This window comes from Balaenoptera physalus (assembly GCF_965194825.1).
Source record: "Balaenoptera physalus genome assembly, chromosome: 4".
Taxonomy (NCBI): domain Eukaryota; kingdom Metazoa; phylum Chordata; class Mammalia; order Artiodactyla; family Balaenopteridae; genus Balaenoptera; species Balaenoptera physalus.
In genome coordinates, this window is record NC_138891.1 from 122512242 (window position 1) to 122538438 (window position 26197).

The window sequence follows — 26197 nt, forward strand, 5'->3', positions numbered from 1 at the left end:
GAAATTCCAAGATTTTTTCTATTACGTTCCCGCAGGGAAATAAAAGTTTTTTCAGCTGGTGATTTTGCTCATACATATATGTATGCCATTGCTTTGTGTCCATCAACTATGAAAAAATGAAATGAAGGATTTTCTAGTGATATTTTAAAGCAAATATCCAGAACAGTCCTCCCTTCCTCGAAGTGGAGATAATTTCACCAACAACCTACAATTGAAAATAATAAGAAATGAATTATTTTTCTCACCAATTTCTTTCCTAAAAACAGAAAACTAGTGACTAGTGTTTCTTGTTTTTCTCCTAGCCAAACTGGAACTGAATGTTGATGATCTAAAATATTCTCCTTCGAAATATGTACAGACTCATTGTTATTACTTGCAAGACAGCTACTCTTTTCTTCCCTAATTTTCAAAATAATTAAAGAACATTTAGATTATTATCACTTTTCAAGAATTTTAACATTAAGTCCAACCTACGTACTGTTTCAAGTTGTGCACTGCACAAAGGCACTCTTTGAGTGGCACATAAGAGCTGAAATTTAGTTTGTGGTCCTCACCAAATCAGAAGAATAAGAACGGGGATATTTGCACCCAGAGGAAGAGAAATATTTTAAAATTTACACAAGTTTGTATATGGGTTAATCATATCCCTGTACAATATCATATATGTTTTTAAAACTGAGGGTGCAAGTCATATTAAAATATCTTTTTTTATATTTTATATTTATGTTGAAGTTTAAGAAATAGTACTACTTGAAATGTTTGTATCTTCATTTTAACTTTTGATCGTAAGTTTCAATTTCTAGTTCGTTCACTTGTAGAAAATATTTAAAATAAGGTGAACATTCAGCTGATACTATACCAGCTTTAAAAGTTTGAAATACTCTGTGTGCCTTGGGAAAGAGCCACTGCCCTGAGCTTCCCAATTATCTTCCCTACTGATCTGGGCACCTGGCCTCTCTCTAAGACATCATGGACTTTTTAAGTAATCTGAATATTAAAGGGTTAATTCATGGCTCAGTGGGGAGCCTGGAGGATCTTACTCTAGAGCTAAGGCTGGTGTCCATTCTGATTATGTTATTCTGAATGACATCCTGGTTAAGAGATTGAAAAAAATACAGAGAAACATGGATAAAATGATAAATGTTTTTAAAAATTTCCTCACCTTTATTTAACGTACACCATCCACACCAGCATTCTGCTTTAATCATGCTCAGTTTTCTCAGGTCTCATGGGCTAAGTTCTAACTTTTCCTTCATCCTAGAATTAAACCAGCTCTCTCCTCACCCATCATCCAGCTCTGTCCAAAGGTAGCTTTCTGTAAGAAAGTCTCTACTTTTGGATGTTTGAGTTCTGCCAGGTGCCTCACCCCTTCTCTTTCCTCTTTGGCTCCATATCTGGACAAGCTGATAAGAAAGCCCAGGAAAGCTCTTTGACACCTATAGGAGTTTCAAACTACTACAAGCCCCTTTCTGTGCTCTGAGACCCTTACTATGGCCCCACTCATTACCCCAAGCAAGTTTCCTTTCCTTACTTTCTCAAGCCATTTTTTGGATCAACTTAAGAGACCTGCTCTGCTCTCAGGGAGCCTCACTGTGTTAGTGATAAAGCATTTCATACCCTTTCAGTGTGTGCAGCCTCATCAGTCTTGACATCTGAACCAAATTTTGAGTAAGAGTCCATCCTATTCCTAAAGAGTTGATACAGCACCTCTCCGTTTTCTAGTCTCAGCCAAAATATCTTCTCTTCTGAAAAGTATTTTGTGAACAACCTATGGGGTATCTCCCACTATCAGACTACACAGTTCTAAAATTTATTCTCTATAAAATATCCTCCTTTTTTTCCTTCAAAGCTCTTATACAAATTTGTAATTGCTGTGTTTATTTATGTGCTTATAGCCTGTCAAAAAATCTGAAGGAAGATAGATATGGACTATATTTCTGTTATTTACTATTGTGTACTCATAGCCAAAAATAATCCCTGCCATACAGTATTGAATCAATATTTGTTTATTGAATAGAATATTTAGTAAATGAAATTGCACCTCAAGGCAATTTATAAAAATGATAATGCTTTGAACAAATAAAAATAGATTTACAATTTTCTCAAAACAATAGAGTTTATGTAAGGCTATAGTTACGAACATTCACCACCCGTGGGGAAGATGTCTAATGGCGTGATTAACTCATTGAATGAGACCACACTTTGTGGAGTAATTCATGCTTCATGGAGTAAGTCTCTCTCATCTCCTCCTCCTCCTCTTCCACTTCCTTCTCCTCCTTTTCCTCCTCCTTCCTCTTCTTCTTTCTCTCTCTCTTTTTCTCTCTTCCTTCTTATGTATATTCAGGAACTCAGTATTTCACTGCCTTCGATTCTGCTTCATAAATGTTCTTCAAATGGGGGTATCTTCTATACCCTCTTAAAGCAAGATCTAGATTACTTCCCTTCTGGATTACTTACATAGTTACCTAATTGATCTAACTTGCTACAGTCACAGCTCTCTGACCAACCGTTCATAGCCTTGCTAAACTTCCTATTATAAATCCTATCATGACTTCTATCTAAAATTCTTTAATGATTCATCATATTTATACTTCATTCTACTTCACTTGCTCCATCTTTGACTATATCTTACTCTTATGTTATGACCAGCCAAGTGAAAGTACTTGTACCTCTCATAATAAAACACAAGATTACATTTTTCCTCAATAATGTCAAATTATCATGGAAAATTCCTTTTAGTGTTATTTCTTCTTAAAAGGCTCCCATTTTTCCCAAGCTGATTTAGATGGCTTCCCACTTTTTCCCCAGTAATTAACTCTATCAAAATCCAAATCTTATCTAGTGAAAATGTTGTTTTGCTATCCTTATTCTGAACTTTTAGACAACACAGGATTTTATTTTATACACTTCTATAAGTAACATATAACAATAATAAATAAGACATTATTAAATAATCTGAAAACAATAAAACAATATATAACAAAGCATAGTCACTATCATGTAGCTGATAAATAATTGTGGAATGCATAAATAAGTGGGACTATGCCAATATTGATAGGTCAGAGCCAGTCAAAATACTTAACAAGAAATAGGGTGACACATAGGAGAAGAAAGAATAGCCAATATAGATAATGTAATAAGACAAGTAGTGTGTTTGATAAGTAATGTGCAAGGACCAGAGAGTTAAAACACAATGCTATTAGGTCAAAAAGACATAAAGAAAGAAAGAAAAAAATAACTCCAGAAAAATTCAAGTATTCTGATGATGAATGAAGGTGCAACATTTGTCTAATGTGGCCTGTTGTCTTCTGTAGCTTATTTGGTCCAGCTCTATTGCTTTCTGCTGGTGAGATATCTAGTAGAGCTGAACAAGTTCATTTTATTGCTTTAAGGTAACACTTTCATTATCTGAAAAGGCAGAAATAAGGAATTGGTGTTTGCTATTTATATTAGGTAACATGATGTTTCCTAAGTGCCAAATTGGCTCTACCTAAACTTAACTTTGATTCTGAGATTTCCTAAGCAATATTTACTTCTGAAAGATGGGAGAAATTAAAATGTGTCATCTAAAAGCTTATAAAATAAAATAAATATATTTTCTTCGGAAAAAGTTTAGATAAGTTGTTGAGAAAAAAAGAGAGTTAAGAACATGTGTATAAAATGTTAGAAACGAAAAGCAATAAGGTTTGCACCAAATAGAGAACAAGTATTATGGCAGTGCTAAAACAACAACAACAAAAAATGTAAGGGTAAATGGAATTCTGAATTCTATAAAATATGAGTCTATAAAGTATGTTTCTGTGCATAACTTTATCACAGACACATGAAAAAACGTCAAATTCTCTTGGCCGCACCTCTTATTACAATCATTGCTGTGTCTACCAGTTCTGGCAGACTTGACAATCTGAGAGCACTTTGCTTCTGGTTCACTCAGTGTGCATTTCGCTTCCTGTTCCTGGGATTCTTTGATGCTTTGGGATGATATGTACACTAGAAAGGAACTAACAATCTTTCTAAAGCTAGAGAGAGTTAAAACAAGTTCAATGTGGCTGCGTTGTAAGAGGTAGAGGGATGTGATGTAACACAGAAAACAAAAAGGTAAAAGCCAGGTTATGGAAGATATGGACACTGCTGTTAAAATATTTAATTAAAACTTCTTTTAAGGATTTTAGGAAGTCACTGGAAAGTTTAAGAAAGCATGGTATGCTGAACTTTGCATTTATGAAAATCATTGTAGCTGCAGGACGATCCTACTAGAGACGGAAGGGTCATTAGAAAGCTATTAACATAGCTCAGATGGGTGAAGATAATGAAGTGGAGAATAGTGATAGCAGTAGAGATGAAATTATGTAGACAAGTTTAAAAGATATTTAGGAAAATCAAGGAATAGTGACTAGAGAATGATGGAAGCAAAATGACTTTCTAAAATTGGGGCTGAAAGGGATGTGTGAACTTTTTCAGCATTATTGAAACATTCCCTAATGATTTGGGCAGGAATATGGGGTAAAACCTGTGGTTCCAGTAATCATGTGGGATAAAAGATTTGATGATTGTTAGTCAAGCATTAAAAATTGTTTTTTTAATAATTAGAAATTGCAGGACATCTTTGATACTCCCTCAAACATGGACACATGAAATGTTTATTTTTACCCAAACAAGCAAACAAACAAAACCAAATAGCTTTTTAGTGTGCATTCTTTTCAGTGTTTTTTCTTTTTCATCTTTACACTTAGCAACATGACAAGAACAACTTTTTATATGAATAAGTGTATATCTTTAGCCTTATATGGTAATTAATGACTGGGTGGTGTTCCACTGGACAATTAGATTGTTGCTTATGCTAAATGTCTAATTATTTCCTAAGGATAAATTTCTAGGAGTAGCATTTTTAAGTAAAAATCCATATCTACATTGAAACTTTTAATATGTATTTTTAAATTCACATTGACATTACATACAACTCAAAAAAAATAAACTTATTTTTGGCTAACATAGTTTGTTTTTTTTTTAGAAAAAAAGGAAGTTAAAAGATAAATGAAGACCTAGGGGAGAATTCTACCTCTCTTTTATTAGATGTATGCCTTGGCATTTCTAAGAAAAACCTTTTAGAACTTTGTGTTTCTCATTTGGTTGTTATAAAGATTAAATGAGACAGGCATGAATTGTGCAAATCAGACACCATAATGTTCCTAATGGATTTTCTGTAAACATTAATGTTATTGTGGACAGTATAAGTTTCCTACCTCCCCTGACCAAAAAGAAAAAAAAAATTATAGTAATAATATTTACCTTCAAAATCTGGCTGTGAAATCAGTAACCCTTACCAGATAAGATTAAAAGAAATTTCCAACAGTCCAATTTTTTCCTCATTGTTACCATGGTATTTCAACTGAATTGTATATTAACAATAACTGATAAGTATAGCAGATACAGTAGTAGCAGTAGGTTGTTACTACAGTCTTTGCTATATATACCATAGGAATTTATGTACTCAGTTTCCTGCTTTCACATGAAACTCTTAAGATGATATATGTGAATATTAATTTATATTCTCCACAGACTAACCTTACTTTTTTTAAGCCTAAACTTTACTGTATTATTATTCTATTCTAATCTTTCTAGTGTCATCCCACATAGCTTGCCATAGAATGCACTCTATGATCTTTTCCATGGCCTTCAAGGCTTTAAATAATCAGGACCCTGAAAATTTTGATATATGAGGAATTGGATATCACTCTCCCAAGCAGATGCTGAAAACATTGAAAATATAACAAGGTTCTTCCCAATTATGTAATTAGAGGTTGAGAATAAATGAAGAGAATTTTGGTTTTGATTCTATTATAATTTGTGGTAAATTTCACAGACTTCTGAAAAATGTATATAATATATAGGGGGCAGAGTCAAGATGGCATACTAGAAGGACATGGAATTAGTGTCTCCTCACAACTAGGGCACCTAACAGACACCAGTGGGGGACCACGGACACCTAAGGGGATGGGAGGAGCCCCCAGCGACCGGGTAGGATGTGGGGCGTGGGGGGAGTGAAGGGGGAGAAGTGGAGGTGGGACAGGACTGGCACCCCTGAGGGACAGCTGGGGGAGGGGAAGGGATCCCACGTCTGAAGGGGGAAGTTGGGGAACCATTGGGAGGGCAGAGGATTAAAAGGGAGTGTGGCCAGGTTTCCCCTGCCCACTTGGGCCCTCAGAAACCTGCTGAGATCCTGGGCCTGATCCTCTGCCTACCAAGGCCCCCTCCAGCCACGTGGGTCCTGAGGGAGTGGGAAGGAGGGAGGGGGGAGCAAAAGTAAAGGCCAGACCTATGGGACTGGCACCCCTGATGGGTGACTGGGGGAGGGGAGGAGTTCCTACACCCAGCGGGACCCACCCACAGTTAGGGGTCCAGCAGCGACAAGGGAGACCCTGGGGGAGATGGTTGGGGAAGGATTCAAAGGAACGGAAAGGACTGGGGCCAGCACTTTCCCTGTCCGTTTAGGCACCGGGGAGCCTGTTGGGCTCCCAGGCCTAATCCTCTGCCCTCAGAGCCTCCCTCCTGTTGTGCAGAGCCCAAGCCCCGCCCCTACACCCACACCCAGGGCCCTATGTCTATACTCAGAGACCCCCTCCAATGCACTGGGCCTAAACTCCACCCACACACCCTCACTCAGGGCCCTACCTCCAAACTCTGGATCTCCACACTCCAGAGACCCTCCCTTCCAAGTGCTGCCTCTCCCCTGCAGGTCCTAAGCAGAGCCTTGCCACAAGTTTGAACACTGCCCTGCCTGGGGCCCACCCCCAGGGCCTTTTCTGGCTAAATGGGCCCTGCACCTAGGCCCCGCCCCACCTTTAACCTCGCCCCTACCTAAGTTCTACCCCCATAGCCAAGGGTTTTTTCTTTTTCTTTTTTCTTTTTTACTCTTTTAGATTGGGGTTCTGTTTTGCCTTGTTGGTTCCTTGTTGTTGATTCTTTTATATTTTTATTTTTCCTAATAAATATTTTATTTTTCTAATTTTATTTTATTCTTTACACTTTGTTATTGTGTAACTTTGTTGTTCTCTCCTTTTGGCTTGTTCCCCCCGCCCTTTTTTTTTTTTCCTTTTTCTGTTCTGGTTTTATTTTGCCTTATTGCAGGTGTTTCAATTATAGTTTTACTGTTCCTAATATATTTTTTATCTTTCTAATTTTATTTTGCTTTTTATTCTTTGATATTGTACTGTCCCTGTTTTTTGTTCCTTCTTTCTTTCTCTTTTTTTTTTTTAACCACACCATGATGCTTGCGAGATCGTGGTTCCCAGGCCAGAGGTCAGGCCAGAGCTCCTGTGGTGGGAGCTCATAGTCCAAACTGCTGGACTAACAGAGAACCTCAGATACCAGGGAATATTAACTGGAGTGAGGCCTCCTGGAGGTCCTCATCTCAGCACCAAGACCCGGCTCTATCCAATGGCCTGCAAACTCCAGTGCTGGATGTCTCAGGCCAAACAACCAGTAAGACAGGAATACAGTACCACACATCAAAAAAAAAAAAAAAAAAAAAAGTAAAACAACAAAAAAATGTTACAGATGAAGAAGCAAGGTAAAAACCTACAAAACCAAATAAATGAAGATGAAATAGACAACCTACCTGTAAAAGAATTCAGAGTAATGATAGTAAAGATGATCCAAAATCTTGGAAACAGAATGGAAAAATACAAGAAACATTTAAAAAGGATCTAGAAGAACTAAAGAGCAAACAAAAAGTGATGAACAGCACAATTACTGAAATTAAAAATACTCTAGAAGGAATCAATAGCAGAATAACTGAGGCAGAAGAACAGAGAAGTGAGCTGGAATATAAAATGGTGGAAATAACTGCCAGGGAGCATAATAAAGAAAAAAGAACAAAAAGAATTGAGGACAGTCTCAGAGACCTCTGGGACAACATTAAATGCACCAACATTTGAATTATCAGAGTCCCAGAAGAAGAAGAGAAAAAAAAAAGGGTCTGAGAAAATATTTGAAGAGATTATAGTCGAAAACTTCCCTAACATGGGAAAGGAAATTGTCAATCAAGTCCATGAAGTGCAGAGAGTACCATACAGGATAAACCCAAAGAGAAACATGCCAAGACACATACTAATCAAACTTTCAAAAATTAAATACAAAGAAAAAATATTAAAAGCAGCAAGGGAAAAGCAACAAATAACATACAAGGGAATCCCCATAAGGTTAACAGCTGATTTTTCAGCAGAAATCCTGCAAGCCAGAAGGGAGTGGCAGGACATATTTAAAGTGATGAAAGGGAAAAACCTACAACCAAGATTGCTCTACCCAGCAAGGATCTCATTCAGATTTGATGGAGAAATTAAAACCTTTACAGATAAGCAAAAGTTAAGAGAATTCAGCACCACCAAACCAGCTTTACACCAAATGCTAAAGGAACTTCTCTAGGCAGGAAACACAAGAGAAGGAAAAGGCCTACAAAAACAAACCCAAAACAATTAAGAAAATGGTAATAGGAACATACATATCGATAATTACCTTAAATGTAAATGGTTTAAATGCTCCAACCAAAAGACATAGACTGGCTGAATCGATACAAAAACAAGACCCATACATATGTTGTCTACAAGAGACCCATATCAGACCTAGGGACACATACAGACTGAAAGTGAGGGGACAGAAAAAGATACTCCATGCAAATGGAAATCAAAAGAAAGCTGGAGTAGCAATTTTCATATCAGAGAAAATAGACTTTAAAATAAAGACTATTACAAGAGACAAAGAAGGACACTATATAATGATCAAGGGATCAATCCAAGAAGAAGATTTAACAATTGTAAATATTTATGCATCCAACATAGGGACACCTCAATACATAAGGCAAATGCTAACAGCCATAAAAGGGGAAATCTATAGTAACACAGTAATAGTATGGGACTTTAACATCCCACTTTCATCAACGGACTGATCATCCAAAATGAAAATAAATAAGGAAACACAAGCTTTAAATGATACATTATACAAGATGGACTTAATTGATATTTATAGGACATTCCATCCAAAAACAACAGAATACACTTTCTTCTCAAGTGCTCATGAAACATTCTTCAGGATAGACCATATCTTGGGTCACAAATCAAGCCTTGGTAAATTTAAGAAAATTGAAATTGTATCAAGTGTCTTTTCTGACCACAATGCTATGAGACTAGATATCAATTACAGGGGAAAAAAACTGTAAAAAAAACAAACGCATGGAGGCTAAACAATACACTACTAAATAACCAAGAGATCACTGAAGAAATCAAAGAGGAAATCAAAAAATACCTAGAAACAAATGACAATGAAAACGCGATGATCCAAAACCTATGGGATGCAGCAAAAGCGGTTCTAAAAGGGAAGTTTATAGCAATACAATCCTACCTCAAGGAACAAGAATAATCTCAAATAAAAAACCTAACCTTACACCTATAGCAATTAGAGAAAGAATAACAAAACCCCCCACAAAGTTAGCAGGAGGAAAGAAATCATAAAGATCAGATCAGAAATAAATGAAAAAGAAATGAAGGAAACAATAGCAAAGATCAATAAAATTAAAAGCTGGTTCCTTGAGGAGATTAAAAAAATTGATAAACCATTAGTCAGACTCATCAACAAAAAAAAGGGAGAAGACTCAAATCAACAGGAGAAGAAATGAAAAAGGAGAAGTAACAACTGACCCTGCAGAAATACAAAGGATCATGAGAGATTACTACAAGCAACTATATGCCAGTAAAATGGACAACCTGGAAGAAATGGACAAATTCTTAGAAAAGCACAACATTTCGAGACTGAACCAGGAAGAAATAGAAAATATAAACAGAACAATCAGAAGCACTGAAATTGAAACTGTGATTAAAAATCTTCCAACAAACAAAAGCCCAGGACCAGATGGCTTCACAGGCGAATTCTATCAAACATTTAGAGAAGGGCTAACACCCTTCCTTCTCAAACTCTTCCAAAATATAGCAAAGGGAGGAAAACTCGCAAACTCATTCTACAAGGCCACCATCACCCTGATACCAAAACCAGACAAAGATGTCACAAAAGTAGAAACCTACAGGCAAATATCTCTGATGAACATAGATGCAAAAATCCTCAACAAAATACTACAAAACAGAATCCAACAGCACATTAAAAGGATCATACACCATGATCAAGTGGGGTTTATCCCAGGATTGCAAGAATTCTTCAATTTGCGCAAATCAATCAATGTAATATACCATATTAACAAATTTAGGGATAAAAACCATATGATAATCTCAATAGATGCAGAAAAAGTATTTGACAAAATTCAACACCCATTTATGATAAAAACTCTCCAGAAAGTAGGCATAGAGGGCACCTACTTCAACATATTTAAGGCCATCCATATACGACAAACCCACAGTCAACATCATTCTCAATGGTGAAAAACTGAAACCATTTCCTCTCAGATCAGGAACAAGACAAGGTTGCCCACTCTCACCACTATTATTCAACATAGTTTTGGAAGTTTTAGCCACAACATTCAGAGAAGGAAAAGAAATAAAAGGAATGCAAATCAGAAAAGAAGAATTAAATCTGTCATTGTTTGCAGATGACGTGATACTATACATAGAGAATCCTAAAGGTGCTACCAGAAAACTACTAGAGCTAATCAGTGAATTTGGAAGAGTAGCAGGATACAAAATTAATGCTCAGAATTCTCTTGCATTCCTATACACTAATGGTGAAAAATCTAAAAGAGAAATTAAGGAAACACTCCCATTTACCATTGCAACGAAAAGAATAAAATACCTAGGAATAAACCTACCTAAGCAGACAAAAGACCACTATACAGAAAACTGTAAGATGCTGATGAAAGAAATTAAAGATGATACAAACAGATGGAGAGATATACCATGTTCTTGGATTGGAAGAATCGACATTGTGAAAATGACAATACTACCCAAAGCAATCTACAGATTCAGTGCAATCCCTATGAAACTACCAATGGCATTTTTCACAGAACCAGAACAAAAAATTTCATGGAAACACAAAAGTCCCTAAGCAATCTTGAGAAAGAACAATGGAGCTGGAGGAATCAGGCTCCCTGACTTCAGACTATTCTACAAAGCTGCAGTAATCAAGACAGTATGGTACTGAAACAAAAACAGAAAAATACATCAATGGAACAGGATAGAAAGACCAGAGATAAACCCATACAAATATGGTCACCTTAGTTTGATAAAGGAGGCAAGAATATATAATGGAGAAAAGACAGCCTCTTCAATAAGTAGTGCTGGGAAACCTGGACAGCTACATATAAAAGAATGAAATTAGAACACTTCCTAACACCATAGACAAAAATAAACTCAAAATAGATTAAACACCTAAATGTAAGGCCAGACACTATAAAACTCTTAGAGGAAAACATAGGCAGAACACTCTATTACATAAATCACATTAAGATCCATTTTGACCCACCTCCTAGAGAAATGTAAATAAAAACAAAAATAAACAAATGGGACCAAATGAGACTTAAAAGCTTTTGCACAGCAAAGGAAACCATAAACAAGACAAAAAAACAACCCTCAGAATGTGAGAAAATATTTGCAAACGAAGCAACAGACAAAGGATTAATCTCCAAAATATACAAGTAGCTCATGCAGCTCAATATCAAAAAAACAAACAACCCAATCCAAAAATGGGCAGAAGACCTAAATAGACATTTCTCCAAAGAAGATATACAGACTGCCAACAAACATATGAAAAGATGCTCAACATCACTAATCATTAGAGAAATGCAAATCAAAACTACAATGAGGTATCACCTCACACCACTCAGAATGGCCATCATCAAAAAATCTACAAGCAATAAATGCTGGAGAGGGTGTGGAGAAAAGGGAACCCTCTTGCACTGCTGGTGGGAATGTAAATTGACACAGCCACTATGGAGAACAGTATGGAGGTTCCTTTAAAAATTAAAAATAGAACTACCGTATGACCCAGCAATCCCACTACTGGGCATCTACCCTGAGAAAACCATAATTCAAAAAGAGTCATGTACCACAATGTTCATTGCAGCTCTATTTACAATAGCCAGGACATGGAAGCAACCTAAGTGTCCATCAACAGATGAATGGATAAAGAAGATGTGGCACATATATACAATGGAATATTACCCAGCCATAAAAAGAAACGAAATTGAGTTATTTGTAGTGAGGTGGATAGACCTAGAGACTGTCATTCAGAGTGAAGTAAGTCAGAAAGAGAAAAACAAATACCGTATGCTAACACATATATATGGAATCTAAAAAAAAAAAAGGTTCCGATGAACCTAGGGGCAGGACAGGAATAAAGACACAGATGTAGATAATGGACCTGGGGACACGGGAAGTGGGTGGGGTAGGCTGCGTTAAAGTGAGAGAGTAACACTGACATATATACAGTACAAAATGTAAGGTGGATGGCTGGTGGGAAGCAGCTGCATAGCACAGGGAGATCAGCTTGGTGCTTTGCGACCACCTAGAGGTGTGGGATAGGGAGGGTGGGAGGGAGATGCAACGGGGGGGGGGGGTGGATATGGGGATGTACGTATGCATATAGCTGATTCACTTTGTTATACAGCAGAAACTAACACAACATTGTAAAGCAATTATGCTCCAATAAATTTGTTAAAATATATAATGTATAATATATATTTTAAGTATTTCTTTCAGTAAGAAAAATAGTCTACATTTGGAATTATGAGACTAGTGTGCCAATTCTTAGGTCAAAGCCACTAAATCATGGTCCTGTTCATAATGTAGGAAGCCCAATGATTAGGTAACAAAGTATCCCCAAGGGATACATGACTATGAATTTCTGCGTTAGAAAAGAGAGTATTGTGATATTCTTGTTAATAGTTTTACCTTTAATTTATTATTATTATTGCCATCATATCACATAACTAAGAAAAGTTAAATGGAATAAAAGTTTCTCTGCTTTCTTGATGTTAGTTTAAAAACCATTAGACTTCGTTTTCTAATCAAATTTACAAATGTGTACAAGCATCTTCATTAAAATCCTTTCATTTATGATACATGACCTTCAATTTATTGTGATAAATGGCGATCAAAATATTTAGGGTACCATTTTGGCTGCTGAAAAACTGTCTCACTAAAAAGTGTCTTAAATAGCTTGGAAGTTTATTTCTCTATTAGTTAACATTCCAAGCATTTATAACTAAGATCTAGAATAATACCTCTATGGCATTAAGGATCCAGGGTCCTTCTTTTGCTTTTTGCTTATCTTTGGTATCCATCCATAGATTTTATCTTTTTTTTTCATTACCCAAAAAGGCTCATCACCATATGTGTATTTCTGCTGGCAGGAATGGGATAAGAAGAGAAAAAAAATGATTTTTTTTCTTTTAAGGGCAGAACAATATAATTGCCTACACTATCTCCACTTCATCCCACTGGCCAGATCCTAGCCACATGATCTAGTTGCAAGACAATCTTTACTTGGATATTCTTGTGCCCAGCCCCAGCTAACATTTCTATTGCCATAGAAGAATAGGCAAAGAAATGTCATAGAATAACTTGCCATCTCTGCTAAGGTGACAAACACAATTAAAAAATCTAGGGTTGCTCTGAGTCTATCACTATCTGTTAGTGTTGACAATTTTACTAGTCTCAGTAAAAATGGAATGTATGTATGTGTTTTTATAAATCCAAAATTGTTTCATGCTTATGAGTTGAAGCAAAGATGAATTTTACAGTAAATTTCCTTTACTTAAGATGTTTTAACTCAAATAAATACATGTGTATATATGTGTTTATGTATGGCATGTGATGTATTAAACACACAGATGTATATGAAAGATGCATCTATGGCATGCATAATAAATGGACTAAATTTAAACAAATTGCACATGAGGTTGCCTAGTATCAGAAAAAGTAATACAAAATAAGCAGAATATTTAGAAAAATAAAACTGCTCAATCAGTATTCTCTATCACCAAATATTGTATCATGTTAAGTGATAGTAAAAACTAGCTCTTCTTGTATTGGTTTTCGGCCATTCCACAATTCTAATAGATTATATTTTTTTAAAGTTTACTTTTTGTACTATTTCCTGACATTCCAATGCCTCTTTTCCAAAAGATGTATTGTTCTTATAATCAAATGTGTTGCTTTAGGAAGGATGCTCAAAAAAATATAAGGGAGCAAAAGGACCTCCCAGGGAGAACTGCTAAAATCTGTCAGGTAACCTTTGGATTAATGCATAGCTGTTAGATTCTCTAGTATCCCATAGACATGGGTTCAGTAACAAACAAATGATGAAGCATATCAAGTAGGAGAAAGAAATGATACTAGGAGAATAATAAGTGATAAACTCTAGCTGTATTTTCACAGATCCTAATATTCACAAATGAAACTATATGAGAAGACATTATTAAGAATTAAAATAGTGTACATTGAGGTAACTAGAATAAGTACAGATGTTTCATTGCATTTCATTCTTCTTAATTTTGCTTCTGACTGATTTGCATTAAATGCTAAATGATTAGCTACATGTTTAGATGGTTGGAAAAAGCTATCCTTTAAAAGCGTTCTTCACAAGAATGCTGATAATTTTAAATGGAGAAAATAGTAGCAAATGTAACACATATACTCATTCAATGGGTTTTCTTGTATGTTCATAGAGTCTATGAGAGCAGGAGCACATACTAAAGAAACAGAGAAGATGTTGCCAGACTTTCCACTTATATTACTCTCATCTAAGCTCCTATATAAATCAGGAAGCTTGGCTATAAAGAAACAAAATACCTCTCAGGCCGTCTTAAGTATAGGCAATTTTTTTGAGGATACTAATGAATCTTGGGAATCTTAATTGCTCAAATTATAGCTGGGCTACTTAACAAATGAAACATCAGACAGCTGTTCTCTTTTTCTCTTTACTTTGGGGCCCCGTGGTCTTTTTCCTTTTTGCTCTCTTTTCACTCTTATCTCCGTATACCACATTCCTCTGCAAAATTCTTACTTTCTGCACTGGTTACTGTGTTGGCATGTGCCTTAGAGAAGTGACCTCATTGCCTTAAATGTCCCCTACTATCTCCCTATGTTTCTTAACTCCAAATCTCCATATTGTTTGGTTAGATACTATGAATTGGCTCATTCAGAATAAAGTATCAATTCTTTTCTCAATTTCCTTTCTCTACTATAAAGACTGAAAAGTCAAGAACATAATTTCTCATTTCCTTTTTTATTAACATGTATATACTGCAATTTTATTTCAATTGCACAAACGAAGTTAGCGTGTGGGAAATTTAAATGAAACAGTACAGTAAAAATAACAGAGAACCAAAAACTCTAAAAAGGAAGTATACCTAAAGGGTGAGAATTCAACATTCATTGGTGTTTCATCCTCAGTTTTGACTGACAGTTGATGCTTGCAAATTTTGAAACAAACTTTGAGATTATGATGACTATTCTGAGAGATTTCAGCACCAGCACTAAGATTTGTACATTCAGTTGGTTTTAAGTGTCATCACGTAACATATTTCTGCCCAATGAAACACAAATTAAAGTTTAATAGGAATTTATTGAAAAAAACTTTGCTTTTGGAAAGGTGTCAGTACTTCCTCTTCTTGACTGAAATGCAAACATAATGCTAGAGGGAGAGTGGCTGCAGACATTTCTAAGGGATATTTCCTCTCAGTTTGAAACAAAAGTTTATCCATAACTCAGTCATTTATGGCTGGAGAATTGGGCTCACATACTACATAGGGTTTCTTAATTCAATCTCTGGGCAGAAAAGAAATGGACATGAGTAGAAAACAAATGATAGCTATGACTAATAAAGTGCAAAGCCCATGATCATTTTTCCTTGATCCCTGCAGGTATTTTGATTGTTTACTGGTTTGTGAATAACAGAAAATGATATTCTACCAACCATGTGAGATTGCAAATATTATTTTATTAGAAAAAAAGATGTTTTTAAAGAGAAAGTTTGACAAAATACAAGTAAGAAAGAGATTGTTAGTGACAAAATTAAATATTTTGGGTTTTTTTATATTTCAGTGTAAACCTTGATTATTACAAAGCATTGATCCCATAGGTGCAAAAAGAAAGTCACCACAATGATTAATATATTGGAAATTTTCTTGGAAAAATATAATTTATTAGATTCTAAAAAAACATAATTCATTCATATATTTAATACTGAGAACTGACAATAATCCATTCACTATGCATTTTAACTTGGTCCCTGTCTTAAAATAGTTCAATTTATTAAAGGAAACAAAACTATATTACTACTAATAATATAAATATTATACTAATAATATGGTTGATCGCTATAAAGTCATTCTATCTGCATCTCAAAATAATTTCTGCAGAAATGATATGTTTGAATTGATTTCCTAAGGTGTTGAGAATCATGGGATAAAGTGCTGGGGTCAGGGGGAGGGCCAGGAAAAACATTCTATGCAAAAGCCATAACATAAACAAGGTTTAGTGACCTGAAGTTACTCTATGTGATAAATAACTCGTATTTCATTTATTTACCTCTACGTTAGACTGAACGATAAGGTGTGGCAGAAGACCAGCCTGGACAATTAGACTGAGGCTAGACTGCAAAAGTACTTGATGGTCTTGTTGAGTAGGGTTATTTAACTCCTTTACTGTAGGCAGAGGGGAGTATTCAATACTTTAAAAAATTGCAAGAGACATAGATAGATCCAAGCTTTTAGAAGACTGTGTTAGTGATTTGCTCTCAGTTCCATTTACTGCTCTGCCCCTCCTCCTTGGCATAACAGTCAGGGGCTATACGCTTTTCCCAGGATCCTTTGCCTACTGACTTCAGGCTAGGTTCAGTCAATGGGAGACACTAGAAAGAGATTTGGGGAAGGAAGGAAATTCAAAGAGCAGGTGTTTCTCACACACTTTTTTCCTTGGACAGCATCTCTGGCAGAAGCACCTCTTCTCTACGTCTTCAGCTCCCACCACACTATGCTTCCTGGGTCCTCACTCCTAACAAGCACATCTGCTTTGATCCCATCATTGACTAGGAGCTCTAACTCCTTGAAGCTGGTACCACCACCACCTCCTTGTCTTTCTTCAGTCCTAAGAGTGGTAGGAACCTCCTGTAGTTAAGAGGGAGATGTCTTCATTCTCCCCTAGTTGCCCTTTTCCTCTTATAAAATGTTGGAATTAAGTTTTCATGTTAAATTCCTTCTGTTAAATTACCTGGTGTGAGTTTGTTTACCTGGATGTTCCCTGATAAATAAAAAATTCAGATAGCTCTGAAAAGAAATAGATTTAAAATCATTTGCCATCCCTTTAAAATACTTTCAAATTAGTAGTATAATAAGCAACTTCTTACTTGAAATTGCCATCATGGGAATAACCCCAAAGTCAAATTGGGGCATTTAATCATTGGAAGTTAAAACAATGATTTATTTATCTTTTTGCCAATTCCTCCATTAAAATCTCTAAGCCTAACTTATTATTTTAAGTTACTCAGAAAATGTCAATACAAACAACAAAATAAATTATCTTATTTTCCTGTTTTCTTCTTTGTATGTATTTCTTTTCCAAATCAATCCACTTTTTACAGGGATCCAAAATAAGCTTGAGAAAGTTGTTTATAATTTAAAACCTTAAAGTCATTAAAAATTTAATGGTTCAGTGGCTGAAACAGACAAGTGCTTCAAGCTCAACTGGCTTTGTTTTCAAGACAAAAACGTTTGTCCCAGTTTCAATGCAGGTGTAATATAAACACATCAGTAGTGACAACATATTTTATTCTTATCTTTTAAGTCATTGTTGTCACAACTGTATTTACAAAGTGGATTTAGAAACTTTCCTACAGAGAAGGCAGGTGAAGTTGATAGACAATAGGAAGAAAGTAATTTGTGCAAAGTTAGATAACACAGTCTATTTTAAAATAGAATTTGTATTAATCATTTTATTTATATTAACGTTTACTAATTTGATTATGTACAAGCTCATTTATAAACATTTCAGGTATATAGAAGCATTTATATTAATCCTCATTTTTGAAAAAAATATATTTGATTTTTCTGAAATTCAGTTCTTTTTTCTTAAAAATACCTGTAAATTCTTTAGAAAATGATATGGCTCCCCTCTGATAATAACACATCTTTCTTAATATTATGTAAATAAAGTGGTTTAAATGTGAGATCAGCATAGAGTTTGAATGGAGTGATAAATAATTTCTTTTCATAAAACTTTATGTAATTGTTTATTGTGAAATATTTTATTTTTTAAAATTTTATTGAAGTATAGTTGATTTATAATGTGTTAATTTCTGCTCTACAGCAAAGTGACTCAGTTATACATATATAGATATTCTTTTTCATATTCTTTTCCATTCTGGTTTATCACAGGATATTGAGTATAGCTCCCTATGCTATACAGTAGGACCTTGTTGTTTATCTATCCTATATTTACTAGTTTGTATCTGCTAATTGCAAGCTCCCAATCTTTCCCTCCCCCACCTCCCCTCCCCAATGGCAACCACAAGTCTGTACTCTATGTCTGTGAGTCTGTTTCTGTTTCACAGATAAGTCCATTTGTGTCGTATTTTAGATTCCACATATAAGTGATATCGTATGGTATCTGTTTTTCTCTTTCTGACTTACTTCACTTAGTATGATAATCTCTAGGTCCATCCATGTTGCTGCAAATGACATTATTTCATTCTTTTTTATAGCTGAGTAAGATTCCATTGTGTGTATATATATATATATATATATATATATATATATATATATATATATATATATATACATACACACACCACATCTTCTTTCTCCATTCATCTGATGATGGACGTTTAGGTTTTTTCCATGTCTTGGCTATTGTAAATAGTGCTGCTATGAACATAGGGGTGCATGTATCTTTTCAAATTATAATTTTGTCTGGATATATGCCCAGGAGTGGGATTGCTGGATCATATGGCAACTATATTTTTAGTTTTTTGAGGAACCTCCATACTGTTCTCCATAGTGGTTGTACCAGTTTACATTCCCACCAACAGTGCAGGAGGGTTCCCTTTTCTCCACACCCTCTCCAACACTGAAATAAAATTTTAAAAGTATCCCAGTGATTAATTTCATTTCCTAAAATAATATTAATCCCAGAACACACAATAGAATATTATAAGTTTTTATCAGATGTCCTTTAGATTTCTGGGTCTGTCAGTTAAGCTTCAAGGCTGCCTTTTAAAAAAATGCTTAAATGTTCCAAATATTTCCAAACATTTCCTTGATACCCACCAAAAATGACTGTGATGCTTGGTTGAAAAATGTCTCAAACATACAATTTCTCATTTGGACTCTGACATTTGTTTGTGATGATGATAGTATTGACAACCCTCAGAGTATTTTCATTTTTAATTTTACGTTTTCAAAATCAATAATGAAATAATGGCGATTTTTCACATATAATAATCATATTCCAAGTTTTATGGCTTAGCAAAATATGTGAACAGAGAAAGAGGTAAAGTTTTGGGTAAAGTTTTGGTCAGAGCTTGATTATAAAGTCAGATGGGTATTCCTGCCTTCAGGTAGTAATTCTGATGAATTGTACACCAATAAAAAGAGAAAAGCTTAACTGACATACTACAGATCCTGAAAATATGCTCTATAAGCATAAAAACTTAACTTAAATTGTTATACAAACTCATATATCTGTATCTGTTTTGTGTGTGTGCTGGGGGAGTGTGTGTGTATGTGTATGTGTACAATTTATGGTCTGTTCAGCTTTTCTTTCCATATCACTCTTTAAATTTTAAATCCAAAATATATGCAGTAAGTCCTTTTACCTTACATGCAGATTTTAAAGACATGGTACACGCCTTTTATGCTATCTATAACAGTCAATCCTACTTAGAACTAAGACGCATCAGTATTAATTCAGTAATTAATATTTCACTAACAATGATGTTAACAGACTATTTCAATGATAGAAGACAGCTGCCTTGGAATTTCCTTTTCTCAACTGATTTAAAAATGACAGCCATGGTTTATAAATCACAAAATATTTCAAGCCAGTGGATATTTCTGTTTAAATATAATGATTTTTTTAATAGTCATTAGAGGAATCTTAGCAGATCCATGCAGGTATGTACAAAACCCATCAGCTGTTTGAACACTGTAATTGACGAGGCACCATAAGTTGTTACTCCCCAAAGACAGCAGACCATGGTTATTTTCTTCACTGCTACATACTTGCAATTAACATATAATTGCCTAATATAACATAGATGCTTAATCACTGTTTTTTGAATTGATGGGTAACATACCTCCTCCAATTTCTGTCCCATAGCAGAACTTATGACCGACAGAACTTATGGCCGACATGAGTCAACATAGGAGGGATCATGGAGCCATAACTCTGCTCCATTTGCACATGAACAGAACAGTGAAAACTCTGAGTGGCCTGATGCTCACATTCCCAGCTCAGGTCAAACAAGGTGATTCTCTGCCTTCTTGTTTCAGTTCTGACACTGTAAATATATCCTTTCTGCATTATAAGTAGTGCCACATTTTTCTGTCTTTTGTTGTTGGTGGCGGTAGTGACTCTAGCTGTTTAAATGGCTCTTAAGCATAGTGCTGTAGTGCTGTGTAGTTTTCCTAAGTGCAGGAAGGCTATGATGCACCTTACAGAGAAAACAAGTGTGTTTAGGTAAGCTTTGTTCTGGCATAACTTAACAGGTTGGTTGTGAGGTCAATGTTAATGAATCAGCAATATATATTAAATAAGGTGTCTTTGAAAAGAAACACACATAAACAAGGTTATGTATTGATGAGGTGATAAAGTGTCTTGACTAGAGGTTTCCAGGAACCCAACACTGTATTTCCCCTAAGAATAATGATTCAGTATTCACTAATTCAGCATTCACGGTGACTTTATAGAACATAGCTACTGCAAATAATGAGAATCAGTTGTATATTTCTTTCTTCATCTTGTGACAAATAGCTTTGAGCTCTTGATTCACTTGCATAAACTCACGCAGAAACATAAATGCATACACATACATTTACTCTAAGAACACAAGTTTATTTTGTATTTTTACTACAACTGTAAGATTAATAGTTACATCTGGGTAATTATAGCTCATTGCCTCTGCTAAGGTTGTTACCTGTCATAGTTATACTTCAGCATTTTATGGGCCACATCTAGTCGATTCCAAATGATTAAAGTTAGGAATGAATTACTGCATTCTTATGTATTGAAGAGAACTATTGATGCTTCCAATAAACTAAGCTACAGGAGATCTTAGAACAAACCTAACAAGAGGGGAAAAAAAGAGGAAATTCCCAACCACGAAAGCAATTGTATAGTTATCCAGTGAATCAGGACTTTGCTTTCAATTAATCACCATAGTTCATCAAGCATAATAATACCCCAAATATAGAATCTATTTTATCCAAATGAGCTGCTTTATAGATCTGCCTCATTCTGCTGTGCACTTAGTCAACTGCCTAATTTCATATTTGCACAACCATATTCTTTAAACCAAACTGATGAAAACAGCAAATTTAGTAACAGATCTTTGATAGAAATTCCATGACTCATATGTATATAATCATTTTGAATTTTTTTACTTGACATAAATTAATATATAGAATAGTGTCCTGTAAACATAGCCTTTGAAAGAGTTCTAAGGCCACTTTAGATTTAATTCATATGCACACATTAACATTCTCAAATTCCATATTCTGTTACTAATCACTACTTAGCATTTTGTGTTCAGTACCTTTGGATTTAAGCTCATAAACCCTTTTGAATCGCTCCTGAAACTCATTGTTTTGATGTATTGATGTCAGCCCATTACCTAGTTCATCAAACTGACATTACATTTTAATAGAGTACCAAAGTATTAATGCCTTTTTTCATGTAGAGATAAAAATCCAGATAGCATTCTAGTTAAGAAAAAAAAAATTACAGCTTGAAGCTTCCTGTGTAACGTTTCCATGCCTGTCAGTCTGTTATTTTCTAAAAGCACTTCATAGTAAATGAAATTCAATAAGGGCAGACAAAAATGTTATCAAAGCTATGCGACTCCATTGTACGCAATTAAATACAGCCAACAAAGGTATACAAATACTGATGAACCATTTACCCATTGCACTTGCCTTTTGTTTGAGAGGGTTTTTTTAAACAGTTTTTTTTTGGCCACACCGCAACACAGGGATCTTAGTTCCCCTACCAGGGATCAAACCCGTGCCCCCTGCAGTGGAAGCATGAAGTCTTAACCGCTGGACCGCCAGGGAAGTCCCTGTTTGAGAGTTTTTAAAATCATATGCAAAATGATCTCCTCACTTATGAAATTTATTATTCAATTTTCAATATAGGAAGATTACCAAATATACCTAATTCTTACATCTGTACCGAAACATTTCTGAAAAGCATCAGTAGTTGGTAAATATTTCCTTCTGCTTCTTAATAATAGAACTTTTGCCTGAATAATATTTGAGGAAATGAAATTGCAAATTCCACTGTGAACCTGCTTTCCATATAAAATTTATGATCAGCAACTGCTCTCTACCTGCACGGTGAGTACCCTGGCTATAGCCATCTCCATCTCCTGCCTGGAAAATTGCAGAATTCTCTTGTTATCCAAGATTCCACTGTAGTTCACCATCAACTAGATGACAGAGACAAAAATGATCCATATAATATAAACCAAAGTGAATAACATCCTTGCTTAACATTCTAATGGTTTCTCGTTGCCTTTAAATAAAACTCCAACCTCTTTATGAGATGGTACTGCTTGAGTTGTCTCTTGGTACAGCTCAAGTCTTGGTTTGTAGCACCTTCTCATTCCATTCTTACCTTATTAGGATCTGGACACACTGACCTTTTTGTTAATTTAACAGCCAAGCACATCAAAGCCCTAGGTGTTTTTCCACCCTCATTTATTATTATTTTTTTGGCATGCAGTTCTCTCCACACTACTCATCTTTGATCACCACCTCTCCACACATGCGTTGCTGCAACAACCTCAGTATACCTCAGTATATTCCATCCTCAGTCACTCACTTCACTCTGCTTATTGATGCTTAGATTCCTAAGAAATAAGGTATGTTTATTTATTTGCTTAACTCTTTTTTTGGCCTCTCTCCTCCTATTAAAATAGAGGCTTCATGAAGTCAGGAGTCCTGCATTTTTTTTTTTTTAACCCCTTGAAATATTTCAAGAAGACCACTTATAAGGAATGTACATTTTCAATGAATGCACATATTCACTGTGTTAGGAAAGACAAAACTAGCTGCTCTAAAAAACAACCCCCTAAATTTCGATGGTTTAAAAATTTATTATTCCTATTACTGTCTTATTTCACTTAGCATAATGTTCTCAAGGTTCTTCCATGTTGTTGCATTTGGCAGGAGTACCTTCTTTTTTTAAAGCTGAATAATATCCCATTGTATTTATGACCACAAGTTCTTCATTCATACTGTACTAAACACTGAAAAAGTTAAGCGGGTAGGTCATGTTAAGTGTTCTCACCATCGTTATGAAAAAAAAAAGTTTTTTCCTCACTCACCTAATCATCCAGTGCTTGAATCAATAAATGGATTTCTTTCCACCTTCCATTTCTTCTACTGAAAGGACCCGTTGTTCTTTCATCTTGTAGCTTAGGCAATAAGTAACTATGCTGCCCAATGGAAGCAAGAATTCAGTAGACAACATACAGTTTCTAATGTAAACTCTCACACCTCATTTAGCTTTCCTGTTTACATTAGCCATAATAAGAATTTTATTTTTAAAGCAGTAATGTTTTACAAATCTTTGTCTAGCAAGAGACTTCAGCTTTTGCCTCTCAGACCTCCCTTCAATAACAGGATCAGATTTAATGTTCCTATGATCTCACGGAGATTAATGGAAAGTTAATTCACTCTAATGTGTTGCCATGTGTCTGTCTCTTCTTCAGTGCTTTCAGCCAACAAATAAAACCCTATTTTAGAGATTCATTATGTTCTCAAACCAACATAGGTCAATAATCAGAGGAAAATAAATACAATTTTGTAAAAAGTAAAGGCAAATATATTTCTATTTTTTCAGGTTCTGCTTTTCAGAGATCCTACATAATCTCAGTATATATGTGTCAAATACAGATATAATGCCAAAGATTGTTCTAATGATTGGAAGAGTATCCCGTACATAGTAGGTGTTTAATCCTTTTGAGGTCCTGTGCAAAGAGCATGAGGTCCTCTTGAATAGCCACCCCTAACTTTACATTAGACAAGGTATGTGAAACAGGCATTAGTAATTTTCACTGAGACTTGCTCAACTACTAGAGTAAAAACAGAAATTAAAAGAGAAACAATTGTAAACGAAGAAAGTATACTTCTCCTATATATTCCTACTGTGAAGGCGATATATCAGACATTTTAAGTGTGCGAGTAACTTCATTTACCGTTTTTGTGCTAACTGAACTTGTGGTTTTAGTTCAGTTTTCTGTACTTCTCCCTGGAAGTGAGAACAGTCATTTATTAGTGACCCTGAGTAACCTCCAGTCCTCATAGCTATTGAAGTTCTCATTGTGGAAATACGTGCTTCTGAATTATTAAATATACATTGTTGTTTTAGGTTTATTTATTTACTTATTTATTTATCTATTTTGGTGTGTGTGTGTGTAAGACAGCACTCCAGGGATGCTCATCTCAGGAACAGTGGAAAGACTGAGGTTCCGTACGCACAAAAGAGAAGGTTAGATTCTGTTGATTTCCCCTTCTCTTTTTTTCCTTTACCAGCCATAACCTGTCTTCTTCAGGAAGCACAAGACCCTGCTCTTTGCTATTTTTTAAACCTTTAGATTAAGGAAATGATAACACTCTTGTTTTTACAGGAAGGAAAAAAAGACTACAATTTAATACCAGGCTTTTAAGATATATTTGATCACATGGCTTCTTTTGTGTGATGGGTAGGGCAAGATGATCTGCTCAAAGAGGGTATGGATTCAAAGATTTATGTAGAACAGTCAGTTTGAATACTTTCTGTGAAGAATGAGGAATAATTGCCAGCAAGTAGAGCAAAACAAGAGAAAACTAAGGAGTTTGGCAGTAGGTTTTAGCAACCATTGAATTTGCTAACCATGAGAGCACAGTAGCTCATTTATGTATTCATTCTTTTTTTTTTCTTTCTTCTTATAACACACTTCAATCTTGAGAAAAGCCCAGTAATGGCTGGTTGTTAGATACAGTTAGAGTGAGGTTGTTTTGCAGAAGAGCATCTATGGGTGATGAAGTATGGAGTTGAAACTACCAATAAGAAAGAGAAACACAGTGAAAGGGAAACATAAGAAAGTAAAGTATATAATACTTTCACCTTTTTATTACCATCATCTCACACAGAATGTGATATATTTTAAGTACCTAATTAATGAACACTTAATCTATAAAAAAATTTTTGACCCAATATTTTCATGTTAGAATTTTATAATATAGAAGTTCTTACACAAATATATAAACATATAACTACATAGGTATATATAAAAGCATTATTTGTAATAGTAAAAAACCAAAAAAATAATTAAATGTGTAACACTATTTAGATTATTATGCAGCCATTAAATGAACATGCATCTATAAGTTACAGAAAATTATAGTTTTATGATCCCAATTTTAAAAAAATCATATTTTTATAACATGCTTAGTATCTAAGAAAGAATATACAACCAATTGTTAATAGTAATTTTCTCAGGGTGGATTACAGAGAATTTCCACTTTCTATTTTAAATAAATCATCATATATAAACTTGTTTATTAAAACATATATGTTGCTTTTCTAAAAGAAGCAGCAAGAATTTAAAGGAATCTGGGACTTTGGATCATTTACTCCCATTAACCAACTCTCTTTAGACACTGGGCATGCATAGACAGATGTACCTAAAGGTGGCCAGAGGAAAGGTCATATATTTCTCAGCATCCATTACAATTTTAGAGTTTTTCGAAGAGAATTTCATATCAAACTATGCTTTGTATCATATGGATTTAGATGTTCAGACAATAATTTATACCTGAGACCCAGGAGTCCTCACGCTTAAAGAGTAGACCACGAAACAGTAAGATGCTCTGCCCATAAGGAACACTTTAAACTGTATGGTGACTGGCTGGCTGGTTCAACCAGATCTCGCCTTTTGACAGTCCGGACATGGAACATTTGGAAAGTTAGTAAAGAGTAGAGTGGTCAAAATTGGA